The sequence below is a fragment of the Amia ocellicauda genome, chromosome 11 (genome assembly GCF_036373705.1).
Source record: "Amia ocellicauda isolate fAmiCal2 chromosome 11, fAmiCal2.hap1, whole genome shotgun sequence".
In the NCBI taxonomy this organism is placed as follows: Eukaryota; Metazoa; Chordata; class Actinopteri; order Amiiformes; family Amiidae; genus Amia; species Amia ocellicauda.
The window spans coordinates 35,251,910-35,266,154 of NC_089860.1; positions in this window are offsets into that span (position 1 = coordinate 35,251,910).

The window sequence follows — 14,245 nt, forward strand, 5'->3', positions numbered from 1 at the left end:
CCGGAGACGTGTGGGGGAGACGGTGTCGCCGGGGTGTCAGAGGCCGAGGTGACGTGATGAGGTGTTGCTCTGGAGCTATGCAGGCACGTATGTGGACAAGGCCTAACATGAAAAGCTTCAGGTTGTGTAAAACAAAACAAAAAGACATAAACAGATATATATTTTTATTTCCCCTGCATTCAGACCGTGACTGTACCTTAAAAGGTATTTCAGTGGCACATGTTTAGAAAGAGCAGGACGGGAACACGGTGAGCACACACACAGATCTGGGAGTTTCACGGCACCTTGTTTCAGAGACACGGACTCCTGTAGTTGTGAGGTTGTGTAGTTCCCCATCGGGCAGCACTTTGAGATGCCCTGTCTTGATAAAGAGCTGTCCCCACAGACTGAGGACGGCAAAGTGTGGTGTAGCGGTCCTGCAGGGCCAGGCCGTTTAGTGAAATGACAGCTGGAGGGGGGATTATGTTATGAGACATTAAGAGCCGATCGCTGTGTAGGTAAGAACAGTCCTCGGGCTTTGATCGCTGGCATTTTCTCTTTTTTTTATTCCCGCCGAGGCCTCAGTTGTCTTTAAAGTGGACTTCTTGAGTGGAAACCTCCAAAGGCCTCGAACGCACAAAGACACTTCACCGATCGCTGAACCTCGCTGGTCAAGAACGGCCCCGAAGAAAGGAGAATGAGAGCCACAACTGTACGCGGCGAACACTCGAGAGGATGAAGAGGGCGCACGCACACAAAAACAACAACACCACCCTGAAATATCCAGCCAGCCCCAAGGACTAGCACTTTTCACCTGAGGTAGTTATTTAACATTGAATTCCAGGATTATGTAAAATTGATTCAGTCTTCCTGGCGCAGAACAGATGGCTATTTTATTCCGCTTAGAGTAGATTTGTTGCCTGGCAATCGCTACCAAACCAAATCAGGGACCATAAACTGTCACTTAGGGGCAGCGCAATCTCGTTTTCCCCGGCACCGCGATTGTGAAATTGTCAGTCATTCCGCACAAATAAAGGGTTTCATTCCCGCCTCCAGCCCTACCTCTTTATGGAAAATGAATATTGCCTTAAGTGAATTGACAGCCTATATTTTTGTATTTAGGAACTCCTTTTTATATTAAATATATAATAAGTGCCAGGGAACAGTGACTGAGGGTCATCAATTTAGTTTCGATTCATGGCAAGCTTGAATTTCGTTTCAATATTAATAATAAAAGTGCTGGTTTTGGAGTTACTGTGTGCCGTTGTATAAATAAGCCTTACACAACAGTATAGTCATAGACGATTAGCTGATAGTTAACTGGAAAACACTGAATATTATGTCATTTTATTGCACATTAGAATAAATCATATGCAGACCTATATCAGCAGTCTCCAAAATACTGTCCCTGTTACTTTCTTCATGAAAACGTGTGTGTGCCTATAGATCAATTTTAAATATGCATTCAAAAGATGTTCTTGTGCTTGAGCAAGTAAAGCAGGCTGTGCTGCCTGTGTTGTAAACTAATTGTCAATATGGAGGAGAGCGGCGGCGGCGCTTTTATTTCCATTTTAAACTAATTTCACAGCCTCCGCGCTCCCGCAGCCCCGGCATTAAGGCGGGAGTTTCCAGGAAGAGCGAGCGGGCGGGCGGCGCAGCACGGCGGAGCGGCACAGGAATGCATTGTGTGCGGAGGACAGGCAGACGGGGCCGCCGCGCCAACTAGTGCGCCGCTTCCGCCGGCTCCCCACGCGTGGGACCCCCGCAGCCGGCCTGCGGGTCCCAGCGCCGTGTGCCGCGACGGAGGCCCTGGGCACGGCGCTCAAAACGGGGTGCGTTTGTGTGGAAAACACGCACACACGAGTGCGGCGTGGAGGGATCAGGAAGGGGGCTGCGGCGTGCTGCGTCTGGAGTCTGAACACACACAGCGCGCACCAAAACCCGGAGCGGACTCTCCTTTCTGCCGCAAATAAAGCGCCTTCAAATGCCCTGACCCGTCCCGGACCGGCTCCCCGGGCCCGAACCGAACCGCAGCCCCACGCTCGGCTCCCGGGAAGCCGCAGTTTGTCGGGCGAGGGAGGCGCGGATCCCGTGTTTGCGCCGCGGTGCCTGGAGGTGGAGCTGCTGTCCTCTGACCTCCAGACGCGGAGAGCCGCATGGGCCGGCAATGTGCGCCAGGAACATGCATGCGTGGTCCAAACGGCACCGAGGGATGTGCACAAGCACGGGCTGCCCCAACACACATGCACTGGAGCCCCACCCCGTGTCCACGGTGTGTGACATCATGCATCATGTATGTTGCTGGCAGGACGCTCCCCCTGTCTCCACATGCACCGGCAACACAGTTCCACCCCGGCCTGTGAAGGTACACTCTGTATCGGACAGGATCGTGTGTTTGATTCAGGTAGAGCCGCGTCTCTACACGAGATATTTCTAATGGAGGCCGATGTGTTTCGCTCGGGGAAAAAGAAGAGAAAAATGTCTCTACAGCAGAGATAGTGTCGGCATAAAATTAATGCAGAGCCTGGAATATCTCCCAAAACCAGGTGGACCTTCACACTCCCCTTGTCCGAACTTACCGTCCCTCATGAATGCATCGATTAACTGCCCCAGGAAGTCTCCTCTGAGCTGCTCGTTAGGGAGTGTCCTGTAGGGTTCGACTCACTTTGTTTTGCTTTTAAATCAATATTAATACACCTGGTAACCACAGCAGAGCCACTGCAATGCCTTTTCAAAGCCGACAGTTTATGGTGGTGGCGGCACCCTCCGTGCTACTAGATTAATCTTCCCTTTTTGTCCACCTAAACAGGGAGCTGTTGTTCCCAAACACAGTCCCCACCAGCGACCTTCCCACTGGAGTCTCCCCCAGTCCCATAACCAGGCTGCTGCCCGGGAATGCCCTTCCCACAGATTCCTTTCCCGGACAACAGACCCGTTGTGGAAGTGGGAGTGATACCCCAGGGCCTCCCGCTGGTTTTTCTCTATTTCGGCACCACAAGGAAGCCAGGGCTGTGTGCGTTTGGGAGCGTTCTGAGAACTGGGATGGCGATGCCCTGAGGTGTCGAACGGTCTTGCATTGTCAAAGCCGTGTCAAAATGCCCCAGTCTAACGTGGCGACGGATATGGGGGGTTTCTGCGGCTTCAGGCAGATCTTGGCAGGTTTTCGTTTCTGTCACAAACTTGATCATAATGACGGCTGTGAAGAGATTGTGGTTCTCAAGTCTAAAACACCATTTTGAGCTTCTTAAGGAAATAAAATTGTGCCACCCGAACATGAGGGGAGATTTACACACTCAGCTCTTCTCAACAAAAGACCATCGCGTTGGCAAATGTTCTGAAAAAGTCTTCTCAGGACATTTGTGTCGCACAGCTCCCCGAAAAACCTGGACAAAACCCCGGGAAGCACCAGTCTGCTCTCCCGATTGTTTTCCTCACATCCGGTGTCGCCGAATGTTTTCAGAAGCATGTTATTTTGTCCGCTGAAACGCGTTGATTCTGTGGTATCCAATATGAAGTCTAACCAAAACGGAGACGCACGGAGAGCACGCAGCGGTGGAAAACGACAAGGCAAGACAATAGATGGATTCAACAGACAAAACACACTGGCTGACAAGAAATCATGTCTGAAATGGACCGTCCAGTGACGAGGTGGATGAGAGCGGTTTCTGGGAGCACTTTGGAGTGCCACACTATATTAAAGACCTTTTCATCATCTTACCTGGGGTCTCTAACATTTGGCTGCCATGCCCGTGTCCCCTGCACCGACACTTCACCTCAGGATTGGCACGACAGAAACAGACGAGCAGTGATGGAGCAAACGTCTCGGGGTCGGTGTTCAGTCTCCCTGTCTGTCTGACCGAGCTGTTGACCGATTTGGGACCCTCCCCATTTCACCAGTTTGACTCCCTTCTCGCTGACGAGGGGAATTCGCTTCTCCGAAAGCCTTCTGAAAAACCACAAGAGCGGTGCTGCCATTGGCTAGAGAGCCTCGGTGTGACCCGTCAGTCACGCCTCTTGTATAGGAACTGGAACTCAACTACAAAAAACTCTTTGGAGGCTTTATTTCTGTTTTGCAGACTTACGTACCCATGTGCCACTCAACGATTAGGAGCTCACTCAAGCACAACAACTAGATTTGCTGCGATGGTGGTCCCTGTCCTCTCCAGTCTTCTCCCCAGACACACTGGATTAAGACAATAGGTGAGCAGCTTACCTCCGAGACGGGTAGGAAACCCCGCCCCACAGTCTCACCGTGCTGCCATTAACCCGAGGGAAGCTGCGGTCCCGGTGCCGGTGGTAGCTCTCCTCTTTGGACGGCAACGGGACGAGACCAAACCTCTCTGGCCCGGTGTTTCAGTCAGCGACACAGCCGCTCTCCCCGACGCCCGGTTTTCCGTCCTCGCGGGCGTCGCATTCCCCGCACATCGGCGCGTTCGGGGGGCCGGGGGAGCGCCAGCACCAGGGCAGCCGCTGGTTTTGTTTGGCCTGCGGAGCCCCCCGGCCCCCCTCCCTTGGGTTGTTGCTGTTCTCCACACAAAGTGCTGCCACATGAAATAGGTTCTCCTTGCTCTGAAAGCCCAGCTGTTGGCGGTTACATAATAGCAGGGCCTTGTCGAGCTCCGCGGCTGGCTTTGTGTGCCTGTCACTAATCGTAATTGTGGCTAAGATTAAGCGCCTGGTAAAAGCTATTCTAGTGGGGTCTCTACCTGTGCGCTCACAGGAAACGGCAACACAAGGCAAGAGAATTCACTTAAAGGCCACTTAAGCCTGGCCATATATATATATATTTTTTCCTTTTTCTTTTTCCCCCTTCCCCCGTGTTGACCGTCTCTCTCCCTCTCTTATTTATTTAGCCTTCATTTATATAATCAGCGTGCCCCGCCGAGGGCCTGTGGGGAGCGAGACATTGTGTCCTTCCATTCTCCCAAGCTTGTCGCTGGCTTTCCGCTCAGCAGGCCTGGGTTCAAACCCAGTTCAGGGCTTCAGTCACACGGAGCTGGAGTTTGTGTTGCTGTCAGCTGCCTCCTCCCCCGCGGTGGAAGTGAGTTTATATCAGAAGACACCGGTATCGTTCGGTGGGCATCCGGCACAGGCTGCCACGAGGCCGTCCCCCGGGCAGGGAGCGCTGGCTGAGGTTGGCCGGGATGCTTTGCTAGGATGTGCCGGGCCTGTGCCAGATGAGATTGTACTGCTCCTGCACTGAGGATGAATGGAGGACCCCCCAGCTCAGCCCCCCAGCCCCAGCTGCCTGCCAAAGACTCAGAAACACACCAGGCATTTATATATACCTCCCTTTTTTGTGTCCGGCTTCAGGGCACTCAATCCGCTCGCTGGCTGGCGCCTCGGCGCTGCTTGTTAGGTTTGCCTAATTACTCTGACGATGAAGTCAGGCAGCAGCACTTTGTCAGGACAAGTACACCCCTATTTATTTATTTATACATGTATGTATGTAGATATGCGTATATTTAGTCATAAATTAATGTATTTCGGTAGTTATTTCCTTATGTATGTGGAAATGTGTGGCACAAATATGGTTAAACTTGTCATTTCCTTGTTGAGAGGTTAGCTAATAAGAAAAGTGCTTCAGAATTAATTTTTGTCTGGTTCCAGTTGCCAGTTCTGAATCCCACCCCTCCCTGCGTCTCTCACCCCCTCCAACGGGGTGTAATGGTATCTGCGTTGTACTGCAGCAGAGCATTCGCTGACAAACAAGTCCCCCGCTGTGGACACCTTGATCTCCGGGACACCTACGCAAACAGAGCAGGGAAATCAACACTGAGACACAAGGAGGACGTCAGGCACGGACCGGTCCCCCTCAGCTTGGGAACCCAGCTCTGCGTTTCTCATTAAGACCCTTCGTACCTCTCTCCGGCCGGGTCAGACCTTCTCCCACCAATTCAGAGTAGATCCATGTTGGGAACGAAGAACTTCATCTGGAGTCCAGTCCTTCCTGCTGATTTCTCCTCCCCACGGCCGGTCACCCACGCTGTGACTGTATTTGGACCACAGATGGGGAGGTGGGGGTTCATCTTTAAAAAGGCAAATTCCTCCTGCTTTATCTGAGGACTTATCTAATTATCTAATTTCACCGAAGACAAAGGCACTAAATAGGTTAAAACCCATCGCACGGGGAGCGCAGTGTCCGGGCCCACTTTGCTCAGTCCAGGGTGGCTCTGGCTTGTTTTTGTCCAGGCTGTGTGCGAAGGTGGCCTACACACGCGGATGGGATACCTCATTGTGTTTCTTCCCCATCTCCAGGGGGGATGGGGCTGTCAGTTCGCTCCAGCTCCTCCAGGGGACCAGGCCAGGTTTTCCCAGTCTCTCCTTGTAAAAGAAAGGCAAGAGGGAGAGAGAGGGAGAGAGAGAGAGCCAAGCCTAACATTAAATCAGTGTTTCTGCATAACTGGCCTCATGTGTTTCTAGGCTGGCTGGACCTCTTCCCTCCCTCTCTCTCTCTCTCTCTCTCTCTCTCTCACACACACACACACTAGAAGTACCTTATACAGGCATTGTGAGCCCTCCTCTCTCTCTCTATCTCTCTCTTTTTTCCCCCCACCAAAAAAACAACAACACGCTGGCAGTGTGTGGTCTGGTGCTCAAACAGCCTCTCATTCAGAACAACGTCCCGGACATGGTCTGGACACAACCGCCACAGGACCCCACATTTCAGCCTGAATAAGGACAGTGTCCATGTGATTATAGTGCCCAGCGTGGGCCGCACCAGTCATATGTTCAAGCCCATTGATTTATTAATTCCCCACCCCCCACCCAAGCCCTTCATTAATCTGCCTATAAATTACTTTGTATGAAAATAACAAACGAGGCTGTAATTCTAACATTTTCCTTCTCTGTAACCACCTCTCAAGTGTCTTTGGGTGTGGAATGTGAGAGTGAAGGAGAGGAACAATCATGTCCTTCGCTGTGATCCTGAATTAAACACCGAGCCCCACTCCTCGCGGTGGTGATGGAGAGGAACGGGGCCCTTACCCTCCATGGGCCAGACACACGAGAACGAAAGAGGGCAGAAGAGCGAACAAACTTCACACACAACGCACTTATCTGTCTTAGCAAGAGTCTTCACTTCCTCTTTATCCCAGATTGTTTGCAGTGCGTTATTTTATAGCAACAGCAGCATGAAATCACTGTGGTTTCCAAAAAATACATATCTGAACCGCTATAAATCATTATCATTACTATTATTAGGAGTATTATAAGTATTTGTATGCATTCCCCCTGGTTCAGGCTTAGTTCAGTTCAACCCCGAGCCAGTCCAGCCCTCTGGGATACCCTCTGCCGGTGAGCCGAGGCGTGGTCCAGAGCGGCCGTCTCCCCCGTGGCCGGCGCTCCCCGCGGGCATTTCACCGGGGAGTCATTACTCCATTTAATTAAGAAGACTTCAATTCCACTGGCACAGTATGGCTGCCAGGCTGCCCCCCCACCTTCCCTGGCATCGACTCCCCTCCTACACACAGAGCGCCTGGAGACCCTTAGGTACGTGCGCACAAGGAATCATTATTATAATTATTGTTATTACTATTAATACTACTAATAAAAAGGACAGGACCAGGCTTGTGCTGAATGCTGTGGCCCGCAGCGTGGCGAGGAACCAGCCGGCTCCCGTGCGTCCTGCCTGGGTTTGGCACTACAGTTGGCACAGCGCGGGTGTGCGTTGGCACTGTGCTTGTCTTGCCGCGGGGCTTGGCCAGGGAGTGGGCGGCGCCTCTGCTGGCACAGCACAGAAACCAGTTCGGGATTTTGCCACCATTCCCCTTTCCAAGTGCGAGATCCAAGCTGGTTGCGTTGCAAATGTTGTGTTCCAGCAAAAGCAGCCCCGGATTCACAAGGGAAAAGTCTGCAGCGACAGCAGAGACAGAACACAAGTACACAAGTGTCGTGTGCCCTCTAACTGCAGCGTTACATGCATCTGACGGTGGGGAGACACCAGCCAGTATGATCCAGCCTTCTCTTTAACACTGGTGGATTATAGTTGTGTTTCTCTGTGCTGGTGTTTCTGGCTTCACCTTTGAACTCAACGGTGTGGTGGAGGGCGGCACAGCACCCATAAGACCATAAGACAATCGAGAGGAGCCCATTCGCCCCATCGCGCTCGTTTGGTGTCCATTAATAACTGAGTGATCAAGGATCCTATCCAGTCTGTTTCTGAATGTTCCCAAATTGTCTCTTCAGCCACATCGCTGGGGAGTTTGTTCAGATTGTGACGCCTCTCTGTGTGAAGAAGTGTCTCCTGTTTTCTGTCTTGAATGCCTTGAAGCCCAATTTCCACTCAGATCCATGCGATTGAGAACCGTTGCACACAGGGCGTTGAGGAAGCGAAACACTCCAAACTCTGAAATTCAAAATAGGTCGCAACCCAACATTCGCTTATGTAACGCTTCCGAGTCCAACTCTGGGCTGACTCCACATCCCAAACCCAAATCTATCCAATCCCTGGGAACATTGCGAAGACAACACCTACAGAGCAGAGCACGATTTAAAGCTCCGGGCTTTGAAAATGTAAAAAGAAAATCTGCCTGGTAAAGTTTTTTCTTTGTGTCTTATTCTTAACATTTCAACCCACCAGAAAAAAAAAGGTCTCTTTCAAAACAGCCTGTCAGAAATAACAGAGCCTCCTCTCCACTTGTAAACCTTTTATCCCGGGATCAAATCCAGTTAAAGACGCACGTGGAATTAGTTCAGTGTCCTTTAATCAAGCCCCCCCGCGGAGACGTGACAAAGCAACGTCACAGTCCGGCAAAGTCGTCGCACAGTGGGGCTGGTGGGGAGGTGTGGGAACACATAGCCTGGGGGGGGCGGGTGTTTGGGGTCATTCCTGAAGTGTGCCTGTTCAGGGAAGGCGGGGGGGGGTGGGGGGAGCTTTCATCCCTGCTACAAACGCGCTAACCTCTTCTGGTGCCAGAGCAATTGTCCCCTAACCTTCAGATGAATACGTCCCAGGGAAAAATAAATAAAAGGCAATTGAATCGAACAAGTATGCTGAGAGATACCAAGACAATAACCCCCTCGCTCTCTCACTCGCTCCGATTCCAGGCCGGTGGAGAGAGAGAGAGAGAGAGAGAGAGAGAGAGAGAGAGAGAGAGAGAGAGAGAGAGAGAGAGAGAGAGAGAGCTCCATCCGGAAATCTCCATACCTGCTTTTCCTTCTCTCCCCCCTGGCTGCTAAATAGTAGCGCTGCCTGTGTGTGTCATGAATGTCAGAGCTGTACCCCCCTCCCCTCCTCTCTATATCTCTCTCCCTCTCTCTCTCTCTCTCTCTCTTGCTCTCTCTCTTGCTCTCTCTCTGTGTTACTCCTGTTTTGATCAAGCTGTGCAGCTCAAAAATTCCCTCCTTGCGTATTCTGCTTCATCTCCCCTTCCTGGATAGATTGTGCACTTGCATCCACTCTAGATTTCAAAAGAACGAGAAAAACAAAAGAGAGAAAGCTGCACATGCCCACAAGAAGTGGCCGAGGTGCTGGGGAGTGTGTGGAGGCTTCGGCAGGAGACAGATCCCGGCTTTGAAATAATTAAATGGAGCTGCGCTATGAATTATGGCCTGATGCGTGTACTGGAAACAGGGCCCTTCAGAGTGTATTAATTGGTGATGTCAAGAGCTGTGGATTTGAAGACTTTCGGTGTGTTTCTGCCACATAAAAACACCACAACATATAGAGATGGTTGTTCTTGTTTTAGTGATGTCATAGATGTGTCGGTGTGAAGTCCCAAAGAGTGATGCTGTGCACTGACCAAACGTCCCACGCAAAAAATAAAACCCCCAGGCTTTGTTTATATTGTGGACATCACTTCTGTTCAGGTTTGACCGTCTTTGTTCAGATAGGACTCCCCCACACTTTGTCCTACGAAGTGGCTCACCTGGTGGCGGGGGGCTACAGGTTTTCGTCAGCATCACGGTGAGGTTGCGAGAGGGCGTTGTGCTCCTGGTCGGCCCTAATGTGGAACGTCGTGGAGGTTTTTCCTTTGCCGTTGGCACCGCGAGATAAGAGCAAATTGGAGCCTGTCAAAGCAATAGTCCATGCTTCCCCTGATGGCTTCAGATGTAAATGGGGTCTTGTGAACAAAGGGGACTGGAGGGGGCGTGGGGGTGCCGTGTGTTATGTCACATAAGCCTCTCAGACCTGCTGACAGGCCTCCCTACGGACGCCGACTCCCATTGAAGCCCCCCGAGGTCCCAAATCAGGGTGTCCCTGGCCTGGTTTCGGCGGATGCCAGTGTTGGCTGGTTTGCGTTCAGAGCCAACTGCGATTCACCTCAAATGATCGAGACCTGAACTGATATATTGTCAGATTTAGCTTTGTTTTGAGCCTTTTTTTGTGTCCGCTCTCCTTCCCTGCTTTCCCAAATCCTCTGTTTCAGTTCTGTTGTTGCCATGATGCAAAAACAATTCAGATGAGTCGACCCTCGTCTCATTGAATAAACTGCTGCTTTCTTACAGTTTAGCAGTATACGATGCACGTCCGAAGGTGGTAACTGTAGTTTTGCAACACTCCTGTAATAAATATTGTTAGTCTTAATTAATGGTCACAACTGGTTTAGTTCTAGACGTCCTAAACAACAGTCGTTTTGAAACCCAGCGCTCCCTACAGGTTGACCACCATTTTCTGACCCAAATGACCTCTTTAAGAGCTGGAATTGGTTTTCAGTCAAGGTCTTCCCAAGCAAACAGTTCAATGAAAGGCTCTGAGTAGCCAAAGTGATCGAGACTCTGGGTGGAACCTCAACCCAAGCGGCTGTGTTACTGGATGGGTCCGATTAGCTGGTTAACTTAATTGATTCACTACTTCTCAGACTGCAAATTATCTTCCAAGCAGCGCACCTTGAGCCGAGAGACAACGCTCCCCCGTCGGCTCTGGACAAAGTGCTTTATAACACATGCAAACCGCATCTTTTTGATAAGATCACCAGTGAAGTACAAATGGTAACCAGTAGACATGGAGTCCCTCCAGTATCTCCTCCCCGGAGCTTCACCTCGGAGCCTTAATTGTGAGCAGAGAGTAATTGAATTGTTCAGAACTGATACCAAAGACTGGAGGAGTTCCCAGCCAACACTCCCTGGAACACTTATGGTCCTGCAGTAATCCCCAGGTAGTCTGTGGCTCTCAGCACATGTTTAGTGCAATTAATTTCCCTTCTCTCTCCCAGACTCATGCACCACAGTAGTCACAGCCAGCAGCCCTTGGCAGCTGAAACCAGACATCGCTTCCGTCAAAATAAGATCATATGTTCTTGAGTGAGTGAGGGGGGTCCTGAATCACCCCCAACCCCCAAAAACAAATCCCTAATTTTAACAATAACTGTTCCCCGAACTCTAATACAGTTGGTGTGTGTGTGTGTGTGTGTCGGCTCCCGGAGCTGCGGAAGTCTGTCCGTTTCCAATTAGACAGATCAGAAAGTGAGAGGCACTCTGGGTAACTCGCAGGCTAAATAAACAGCAGGTAAAGACGGTGGGGACCTCTCTTCTTAATGAGAGAGACGGAGGAATCATATATTCCACTTTATCATGTCTAAGTAGCAATTTAAAAACAAAATGCCAAGCAAACGAACCCAGTTGTGTTTTTGTAATGAGTGTTTCTGTAAGGGAAGTAAACAGACTCATCCTTGAGTCAGTAAGGCCGTTGTTGAATAGGTTTTTTTGTATGCCATGTTTAAGCTCCTCAGCCTTTTTCAACCCCCTTTCAAACCCAATGGCTTTTCCTCACACTGGCGGAGAAATTAATATGCACGCTGCACCGAGTTATAACTATAATACACCCCTGGTCTTCATCCTTTCCTCATTCTCCTCCTGCCATTTACCTGCCTTCCAGTTCCATGAAGCAATATGAGGATCTAACCCCAAAAAGAAGACAATGATTCATACCCAGAGTTTAATTAAAAGAAATCTGATCTCTGGCTTTCTCGAGAGGGCGGTCTTTAGGAACTTGCGGACCTGTAGAGAGTTACCTGCCTTGTCTTACAGGTATCGTGACAGCGCCTTGTTTTTAGAGATCGCTAATTGCACAGATCCCGACACCTGGACAGCATGCGGTTCACATCTTTGTGTTGTGTCACACTCACAGCCTTAAATGTAGAAAACGTCAATTAGAAACACATCCTTTCCCACTAACGCTGTTTGTATTTTTACAAGGAAACGATTCCTCTTGTTTTTCTAGGGGAGATTTCATGTTACTATTATTTCGTATTTGTACGTTTCTGCACACATTTGAATCGCCACTCGGTTCCAGCTGAGTGTGAGGGTCACAGTAGCGGGCCCCGGATCTCTCCAAAACCTGAGCTTCTCTTTCGAATGCCAGGAAACTGTAAAAGCGCTTCAAGGAGCGACTATCGTAAGAGTCGAGAGCAGACAACTCAAGACAAAGCCCTGAAATCTCGCTCCTGGTGTGGACGGTAGCACAGGCCTCGCTTCCCCACCACAGACCACCTCAGGTACGTGTGGCTGGGCGGTGACGTCGCGTTTGTGTTTCTGTGAAATCGCACTACTGCTCTTGATGCACCTTGCTGTGGTGGCGTCGTAGTGTTGAGGCCGCCGTGTTGAGTGTGGTTAGGACTGGAAGGTCACGAGTTTAAACCCCAGCGGCGGACAGAGACTCTGCTGCCCTACCCTTCAGGATAATACTTTACCCAGAATGCTCCAGTCAGAACCAAACTAAGTCGATGGGCATCTGTCTGAATTACTGGGGATAAAAGGTTAATAAATGTGACACAAAATAACCCACTATCAGCCTGTTTGTGCTTATTTCCTGCTCCCTCGGTGAGAAGGCTGGTGGTGGCGCTGGCAGCGGGCGCAGTTAAAGGGTTAAGCTCAACCGGCTCTAGGGAGGCTATGGTGGGGGGTTATCTGGAGGAGCAGCGCCACCCTGCCCCACGCCCACCTGGCACTGGCAGATTTATGCCCACTGGATTTACAGCCCACTACAGCCCCCAGACGCCTGCCAACCCGGAAGCTTTGGCGCTGCTGGCAGGAGAGATTAGCCCTCCTCCTCCCGGCTCCCGGTGTGCGTCTGCTCCTTTTTAGAGGTAAGAGGCTGGTCCGTGTTTCAAGTGCGGGTGAGATTCCCTTGGCTCACGTGTGTGTTCTCACCATCTCCACAAAACATGATACTTCTATGATTCCTGTTTTTGTAGTGGGAATAAACTATTGACTTTTGATTTACATATTACAGAGTGGTCACTAAATGAGACATCTTCCATTAAACCCTTATTTTTGGTTGGCACCTCCTGCACCACCTGTGTAGGAGTGCGTACAACCAACAGCAGAAGAAGATCTTCTCTGTGTATTTTGGACATGCCCACTAACGGGGCTTGGTGTATTGGTGGCTTTATCATATTTGAATAGCAGAAACAGTTTCTATGTAAATGACTCGACCACACGCCAGAGGCCAAGCGCACCCCCCTCTTTATCTGCGGCTACTTAAAATACGTCTCTGTCTGTTAACCCGAGTGAACCTTTTCAACCACACGGCGCGCGGGAAACAAATCAACAGCCAGGCGCTGCGCAGCCGGTCCCGCGAGGCTTTGTTTACAGTATAGACACGTACAGGTCTGTCTAAATGTTTGTTAATACTTACATTCATAGAGGTAGACAGATAATGATATATAGAGAACAAATTTAACGAATATAGGGAAAGAGACTAACTGTTTTAGACTCTTTACACTAAATAAACACTGAATACAGTCGAAACTAAGTGTAATTATGACTGCGCTGTAGAGTCTTGTGTCTGAGCACATGTGCAGGTCAGTAGAGGCCTCCTGGTTGTACACGGCTTTGGTCAGGTGACCCTGTGAATCTCACGGAGGTTTGTTTGTTTCGTTCTTCAGTGGCAGCGCAGTGGACAGAATTAATGACCGACTCAGACCAGCACGGCGGGGTGGTGTTACACTGCGCTGACCAGCACCGCTCGCCCACAAGGGCCGGTATCGGGTGTCTGTGTCAGAGGCCTTAAAGGGACCTCCTCCCCCCTGTCCCTTGTCTTTTATTTCCCCTTTCTGGTGTCTTCTGATGTCTAATTTCTCAACTGACTTTAACCGTTCTAATAAAATAGATATAGTGGTGAACTGTTTAATAATCACACACACACGTGCCAGAGATGTGTTGAATGTAAGTAATTGTTCTTTAATATGAATATGTTTTGGAGCTCCTATGGGCCAATGTGTGTTTGACTGGCCGGGCCGAGGCAGCATCGCCTTCCCCGTCAGTGTCCGTCTGGGAACCAGGGGACCCCCAGCTGCGTCTGTCCAGGGCCACTTCCTTCCTG